The following is an 8,532-nucleotide window of genomic DNA, read 5'->3' on the forward strand; positions in this document are numbered from 1 at the left end:
TTAAAAAATGAAACAACTCCCTTTCCAAATCGAGTCTTTTGATTAAGATCTCGTAAAATACAAGTCGAGTCTTTCATCGATCTCGAGAGTGAACCTTCATTCCATCCACTCCGTGAATGCCATGAAGCTTGGGGGGCATCCACCTCAATTTGCATTATCATGCTGGGGGCATGCAAAAATTTAATAAGCATAGTTTTTCGTTTCAAGCTTGTGTAAACATGAAACCGAATCCAAGCAGAGTTCTCTATGGTTCAAGCTTGTGTAAAAAATGAACCTGTTATCACTGAAAATTCTGTTTACAAAAATTGCTCAAACTAGCTTAAGGACAAGGTGTTTTCGCAGCACATAAATCCTTTAGCAGTTTCGCAGCGTAGCCTGTTTTAGTGATTTCGTAGCGAAAAGCGCCGACCTTACACTGGCTGCGCTACGAAATTGGTGGAGCTATCCAGGATACTGTAGAATTAGAAACAAAACAAAATGACAAAAACTACTTAAGAAATGAAAGACACGATGAAACTGTTGTCTGGCCTCAATGTTGAGTTGAGGAGCAAGGACAGTGGAAATGTCATCAACAAAGAAAATATTTTAATTGCTAAGAATGATGACATGCGAAATCCGTGTGAAACAGAGACTGCTTGTATTTCAAATAATGGACCTGTTGATGTCATTAGTATGAATGGTGGATTTGTTTCTTTCTTGAGTAAGTGGGAGCAGGTTAATGAATTTTGTTTTGATCTGCATTTCAGTAATGCAAGTGAGGGAGATTCATCAGCAATGTTTGAAGTCCAAGGTTTGGCTGTTTGCTGGGAAAATTCTCCGGTATACTATCTTAATTTCTCTAGAAGTTTTTTTTAAAGAGAAAGATGGATGTGCCACTTTTCCTAAGAGTGAGGCAACATTGACTGGAATGTCTTTGATGTTGCTGCCTTCAATTGACATTGAAGAAGCTATAGATATTTTTATTGTAGCATGGCTGTTTTGGCCAGATGAACGCTACAGCAGAGAAGCAGTTAATGATGTTCAAGTTATTGTGGCACCTTTATAGCTGCCAAATGCTCAAAAGGTGATTGAAGGGATTTTTAATACAACAGCAGTCGAGCTTGATATAGTTGATAAATATTATCTTCTACAATGTGTATCTGAGGTAGATGTTGTGACAAGCTTATTACCTGCCAGTTGCCACACGCCAAATTGCGCATGCATGCATTGAGTTAAAAAAAAAAGCATCTTGACACGGCAGGCTATGTCGGTAAAAACATGTTTATCTGGCTTTGAGCTTCTCAAAAGTCGAATTGCTGCTTTGTTTGTGGCTGGAATATACAGAGTTTTCTTAATATGCTTTGTAGTGCATTATTGGTATCCTGGTCATTGCATTAGCTATACAGTGGTGGCTTCAGTGTTGTTAGGAGTGCGGTTAGTTGATTGGAGAGCAGGGCATTGGACATTATTAAGAGCCGAAGCCACGCTGAGCCAAATAGAATGTAGAATCCGAAGGACATTTTTCACTGATAAATGAAGCATATTCCATGTTTTCTCACACCAACCCGCTGCATTTGAGCGTTTTCCCAAGTATAGCACGATTTGAGAGTGAGGTGGTAGCAATGACAGCAAGCATGTTTGGTAGTAGAGAAAAAGCATCTGGAGGACAAGTTTGTGGTAATATGTCTTCGGGAGGCACAGAAAGTATTATACTTGCAGTAAAGTCTTCACGGGATTATATGAAAGTCAAGAAGGGAATTATGAAACCAGAAATGATAATTCCAGAATCTGCCCATTCTGCATATGATAAAGCGGCCCAATACCTTAAAATCAAGCTATGGCATGTACCGGTAAATGAAGATTTCCAAGCAGATGTAAAAGCAATCCAGCGTTATGTGAACAAGAATACGGTTATGATTGTTGGCTCAGTACCGGGTTTTCCTCATGGTATCATTGATCCCATCTAAGAACTTGGAGACTTGGTCTTGCGCTGGGGTATTTGCTTTCACGTTGATCTCTACCTTGGAGGTTTTGTGCTTCCTTTTGCTCGCAAATTAGGGTATCCAATTCCACCTTTTGATTTCACTGTTCAAGGAGTAACTTCAATATCAGTGGATACTCACAAGTATGGCCTAGGGCCAAAGGGCACAAGTGTGGTGCTGTATCACAATCATGAAATCAGAAAGCAACAATTTGTGGCTGTGACAGAGTGGTCAGAAGGTCTTTATGTTTCACTAACTATTGCTGGAAGCAGACCTGGTGGTCTTATTGCTGGTGCTTGGGCAGCTATGATGAGTGTTAGGGAGGAAGGATATCTGGAGGCAGTGAGAAAAGTAATGGAAGTATAAAAAACTTTTCAAGAAGGAATAAAGCAAATTCCAGAACTATTCATTGTGGGAAGACCAGACATGACAGTCATTGCATTTGGATCAGATAAGCTCGATATTTTTAAAGTGAATGATGTTCTGTCAACACGAGGATGGCATCTAAATGCTTTACAAAGACCTAACAGCATACACATATGTCTGACTCTTCAGCATACCCTTATAGCAGAAGATTGCTTGAAAGATCTGAAAGAAGCAGTTACAACTGTGCAAGAAAATCCAAGTGCATTTGAAGATGGCATGGCTCCAATATATGGAGCTGCTGGAAAGATGCCAGACAGAGGGATGGTGCAGGATTTGCTGATTGAATATATGGACAGTAAAGCATCTTAAGTTCTTTCCCCTCGACACCAAAACAAAATTCATCACATGACTTTGGAACCCCTCTTACAAGTTCCAAATATGAACTTTTGATTGGAATTTACCCGTAGGAGGGGAAAAAACCAAAGAGGAAGATGTATCTGATTTTGTGAATGTCACATTTGTTACAAGGTAGCCCAATTCTCCTCACTATGATGGAACTGAGTGAATTAATGGAAGTCATATCTGAGAAAGCATCTCCACAACATGATATGGCAGGTATTACAGTGAGGATGGTCACTGGTGACAATATTAACACAGCTAAAGCAATTGCAGCGGAATGTGGCATTTTAACAGATGATGGTGTTGAAGCAGAAGATCATAAACCTTCTGAGGCAGTTATCTTTTGTTCAGGGATAAAAACTCAAGACAATGAACTTCGTTTTAGCCTCTTATGTCAGGCAGCTATTGAAGCTCCAAAGATTATTAAGCTCTCAAGCAGTGAACACTTTAGTGGACCTCATGGGGAGGGTTTTATTTTCATTGTCAATGATTGGCATACATCTCTTCTTCCTTGTTACTTGAAGACAATCAAATTTTAGGAGGAAGACTGTGTTTTTTAAATTACACAGCAGTTTCGTAGCGCGCTACGAAACTGCTGTAGGTGGTGATTTTAAACGCAGAGCTGCATATGAAAAGTTTCGGTTGGCACACCTGTTCATCAAAGAAGCTTCCAGCATGTCAGTAAACATATCAGTAACATGGTAATATCCTATATTCTTGGGTTATTAAAGGCTTAAGGTAACTACTGCTGCATACTCGGTGATGGGGGACCAGAACCGAGAATTTAGGGTTATTCTCAGCCAACACAGAACATATTAAAGCCTTCGGTGTTCAAAGCCAACATGGGACATTAATTGCCCATCTCATGCCATCTCAGCTGAACGAAGAGAAAGCCAGGTGTCAAAGCTGCAAGGAGGAATCAATTTATAAAGAAGATAGAGTTAGAGTTATGGTTGGTTTAGGACTCTTAAACACTACATTTAGTGATACTCTTCTCATGCTATCACAGCCACCGCCAGAAGGAACTCAGATGTCAAAGAACGAAGTTCATTGTAATTAAAGCCATTAAAGCTACAGCTATAGTAATCCACTTGGCAGAGAACGAGTCTTGATTGTAATAAATGCTATGTCCAGCATGATGTAGAATTAGAATCTTATTTGCTTTAGGATTCCAGCGCTGTCAATTAGTGGTCAGCTGTAATTATTAGTTAGTTAAAAGTTAGTAGGTGTCATCATAGGTAATTATTGAGCTCCCCTCACGCTAGAGGAGGGAGCTCGAATCAGGTAGAGTAAGCATTCTATATAGAGCTGAAAGATGAATGTAAAAGGGGTTGGATACTTTGATAGAGAACAAGTCTATTTTGGTTTATGTAAAGCATGTTTCAGGAATACAAATGACTGTTGTTTTTTACTCAAGATTCTCAATAGATCTCATTGTTCAAATGTATGGTGGCTTGTTATTTTAGTGTTCTTTCACAGTTCTGTTATTGCATAATCACTCAGAACTCATGCCCACATGCTCTGACTTCCTGTATGTTATGGCAGACTGTGTTTTATGTTAGTTATGTTTGAGCATAGATGTAAAGAGCCCTGACTTCCATAAAAAATAGTATTTTGGTTTGCTGAGATGTGTGAGACTCCATAAGCCCAATGGGAATCAATCTGATATCTATCTAGCCAGCTTATTTTCATGTGTTTGTTAAAGAGTTAGCCATCTTTCCTTGTTAGTGATCAACATTCATAATCTGTGAGAGAGCCCTCTCAGACTAAGGAGGCTAATCCTTAGCCAAGAGTCTGGTCTGAAATAGTTACATAAAGTCTAACTTATTAGCAGCCATCAGAACATGATTTTGTGATAACATTTTGGTGCGTCTGCCGGGAGCCTGAAGATTATTCTTTCTCGAAATTATGAAGCTGAACTTCTGAAGGTAGCAGGAGCTCAGAAGGTTTTTGAGGTTGCAAAACTACCTTGGCGACTCCATTGTTCAAGAATTCGGAATTCATAGATTCATGGTGATTCCACTGGAGTTATGAAGGACCCAGAAGCTACTATTCTTAGTTCAAGGTATGCATGCATAGATTTTTCAGGAATTCATGGTTTCCCAAATCATTTTCCCAAGGATGCATATTTTCTAAGGAATGGTCCAAAATTCAATGGAGAATATTTGAGTTTAACTCTGAAGCATATCTCAGATTTCTGTCATTTTGCTGAGCTTCTTAGAGTTAAACATGAGGATGTTTGCATTATGTTATTTTATGATTCACTTCAAGGGAAATGCAAACAATGGATTGAAAGTTTTCCTATCAAATCCGTTAAGTCATTTCAAGACTTATGGCTTATGTTTTTGGAGGAATGGACAGATAGGTCAGAGGTGGTGGTAAACTCTCCTTCAGTTGAGGGTTTCAAACAATGGAATGATGATCATATTAATGAAGAAATAGGTGAAAATTTTTCTTTGTCCTTGTCCTCGTATCTAAAGTCATTTGACTGTAAAGCAGAGGATAAGATGAGATTTTTGGATGAAGTAGCTGAAGACATTGAGAAAGAAATTGAAGGTTTAGAAGGTCAGATTCAGGCATACAGTTTTCATAATCATGATCATTATTTTCAGAAGTTTTCTACGGCAGAACGCAAGGAGACATTGCTGGTTCCTTTCTCTTTCACGATTGAGGAACTGAACACTGTTGTTGAAGATCAGTTTGCACAACCAGAAAGTTACAAGAAAAATCAAGCTGATCATGTATTCTGGGATCCTATAGCTGATTACATGGAAGAGGTTTACACCCCAGTATTTCAGTTTTCCTATAAAGATCAGAGACAATTCCAGTGGCAGCAGTCATCACACTATCATATTGACTCTGAACTTCGATGCAGTCAAAGAAGTCAAATATCAGATAAAACAGAGGATTGGCTACATTGGAAATTTCATATTGATTGAGCAGAAGGAAGTTTGAATTGTTAGGGTAGGTAGGTAGGAAATTGCAAATAAGCTCAAGGTTGACTGAGCATTTTTTTTAGTAGATGTAGTTTTCTTTCTCCTACAGTGATCATCCAGCTAAAGCCCGAGGTGAAGGCCCAATGGATAAGGCACTGGAACTGCAGGTTCTTAGTGTACCACAAGGGCACACTATCCCAAGTGGAGCCACTGTTATCACTGAAAATTCTGTTTACAAAAATTGCTCAGACTAGCTTAAGGACAAGGTGTTTTCGCAGCGCATAAATCCTTTAGCAGTTTCGCAGCGTAACCTGTTTTAGTGATTTCGTAGCGAAAAGCACCGACCTTACACTGGCTGCGCTACGAAATTGGTGGAGCTATCCAGGATACTGTAGAATTAGAAACAAAACAAAATGACAAAAACTACTTAAGAAATGAAAGACACAATGAAACTGTTGTCTGGCCTCAATGTTGAGTTGAGGAGCAAGGACAGTGGAAATGTCATCAACAAAGAAAATATTTTAATTGCTAAGAATGATGACATGCGAAATCCGTGTGAAACAGAGACTGCTTGTACTTCAAATAATGGACCTGTTGATGTCATTAGTATGAATGGTGGATTTGTTTCTTTCTTGAGTAAGTGGGAGCAGGTTAATGAATTTTGTTTTGATCTGCATTTCAGTAATGCAAGTGAGGGAGATTCATCAGTAATGTTTGAAGTCCAAGGTTTGGCTGTTTGCTGGGAAAATTCTCCGGTATACTATCTTAATTTCTCTAGAAGTTTTTTTTAAAGAGAAAGATGGATGTGCCACTTTTCCTAAGAGTGAGGCAACATTGACTGAAATGTCTTTGATGTTGCTGCCTTCAATTGACATTGAAGAAGCTATAGATATTTGTATTGTAGCATGGCTGTTTTGGCCAGATGAACGCTAGAGCAGAGAAGCAGTTAATGATGTTCAAGTTATTGTGGCACCTTTATAGCTGCCAGATGCTCAAAAGGTGATTGAAGGGATTTTTAATACAACAACAGTCGAGCTTGATATAGTTGATAAAGATCATCTTCTACAATGTGTATCTGAGGTAGATGTTGTGACAAGCTTATTACCTGCCAGTTGCCACACGCCAAATTGCGCATGCATGCATTGAGTTAAAAAAAAAGCATCTTGACACGGCAGGCTATGTCGGTAAAAACATGTTTATCTGGCTTTGAGCTTCTCAAAAGTTGAATTGCTGCTTTGTTTGTGGCTGGAATATACAGAGTTTTCTTAATATGCTTTGTAGTGCATTATTGGTATCCTAGTCATTGCATTAGCTATACAGTGGTGGCTTCAGTGTTGTTAGGAGCGCAGTTAGTTGATTGGAGAGCAGGGCATTGGACATTATTAAGAGCCGAAGCCACGCTGAGCCAAATAGAATGTAGAATCCGAAGGACATTTTTCACTGATAAATGAAGCATATTCCATGTTTTCTCACACCAACCCGCTGCATTTGAGCGTTTTCCCAAGTATAGCACGATTTGAGAGTGAGGTGGTAGCAATGACAGCAAGCATGTTTGGTAGTAGAGAAAAATCATCTGGAGGACAAGTTTGTGGTAATATGTCTTCGGGAGGCACAGAAAGTATTATACTTGCAGTAAAGTCTTCACGGGATTATATGAAAGTCAAGAAGGGAATTATGAAACCATAAATGATAAATCCAGAATCTGCCGATTCTGCATATGATAAAGCAGACCAATACCTTAAAATCAAGCTATGGCGTGTACCGGTAAATGAAGATTTCCAAGCAGATGTAAAAGCAATCCAACGTTATGTGAACAAGAATACGGTTATGATTTTTGGCTCAGCACCGGGTTTTCCTCATGGTATCATTGATCCCATCGAAGAACTTGGAGACTTGGTCTTGCGCTGGGGTATTTGCTTTCACGTTGATCTCTGCCTTGGAGGTTTTGTGCTTCCTTTTGCTCGCAAATTAGGGTATCCAATTCCACCTTTTGATTTCACTGTTCAAGGAGTAACTTCAATATCAGTGGATACTCACAAGTATGGCCTAGGGCCAAAGGGCACAAGTGTGGTGCTGTATCGCAATCATGAAATCAGAAAGCAACAATTTGTGGCTGTGACGGAGTGGTCAGAAGGTCTTTATGTTTCACTAACTATTGCTGGAAGCAGACCTGGTGGTCTTATTGCTGGTGCCTGGGTAGCTATGATGAGTGTTAGGGAGGAAGGATATCTGGAGGCAGTGAGAAAAGTAATGGAAGTATAAAAAACTTTTCAGGAAGGAATAAAGCAAATTCCAGAACTATTCATTGTGGGAAGACCAGACATGACAGTCATTGCATTTGGATCAGATAAGCTCGATATTTTTAAAGTGAATGATGTTCTGTCAACACGAGGATGGCATCTAAATGCTTTACAAAGACCTAACAACATACACATATGTCTGACTCTTCAGCATACCCTTATAGCAGAAGATTGCTTGAAAGATCTGAAAGAAGCAGTTACAACTGTGCAAGAAAATCCAAGTGCATTTGAAGATGGCATGGCTCCAATATATGGAGCTGCTGGAAAGATGCCAGACAGAGGGATGGTGTAGGATTTTCTGATTAAATATATGGACAGTAAAGCATCTTAAGTTCTTTCCCCTCGACACCAAAACAAAATTCATCACATGACTTTGGAACCCCTCTTACAAGTTCCAAATATGAACTTTTGATTGGAATTTACCCGTAGGAGGGGAAAAAACCAAAGAGGAAGATGTATCTGATTTTGTGAATGTCACATTTGTTACAAGGTAGCCCAATTCTCCTCACTATGATGGAACTGAGTGAATTAATGGAAGTCATATCTGAGAAAGCATCTCCACAGCATGAT

The 8,532-nt window shown here is 39.3% G+C and overlaps 2 pseudogenes; both read left to right on the top strand.

Annotated features, from left to right (window-relative positions):
- Positions 1–510: 510 nt before the first annotated feature.
- Positions 511–2,696, top strand: LOC149168609 (sphingosine-1-phosphate lyase pseudogene; annotated as a pseudogene).
- Positions 2,697–2,878: 182 nt separating this feature from the next.
- LOC149168610 (sphingosine-1-phosphate lyase-like) lies at positions 2,879–8,293 on the top strand (annotated as a pseudogene).
- The last annotated feature ends 239 nt before the right edge of the window (positions 8,294–8,532 follow it).

This window comes from Pinus tabuliformis, chromosome 4_2 (assembly GCF_031772625.1).
Source record: "Pinus tabuliformis cultivar Carrire ecotype Pingquan chromosome 4_2, CPIR1, whole genome shotgun sequence".
Classification (NCBI taxonomy): domain Eukaryota; kingdom Viridiplantae; phylum Streptophyta; class Pinopsida; order Pinales; family Pinaceae; genus Pinus; species Pinus tabuliformis.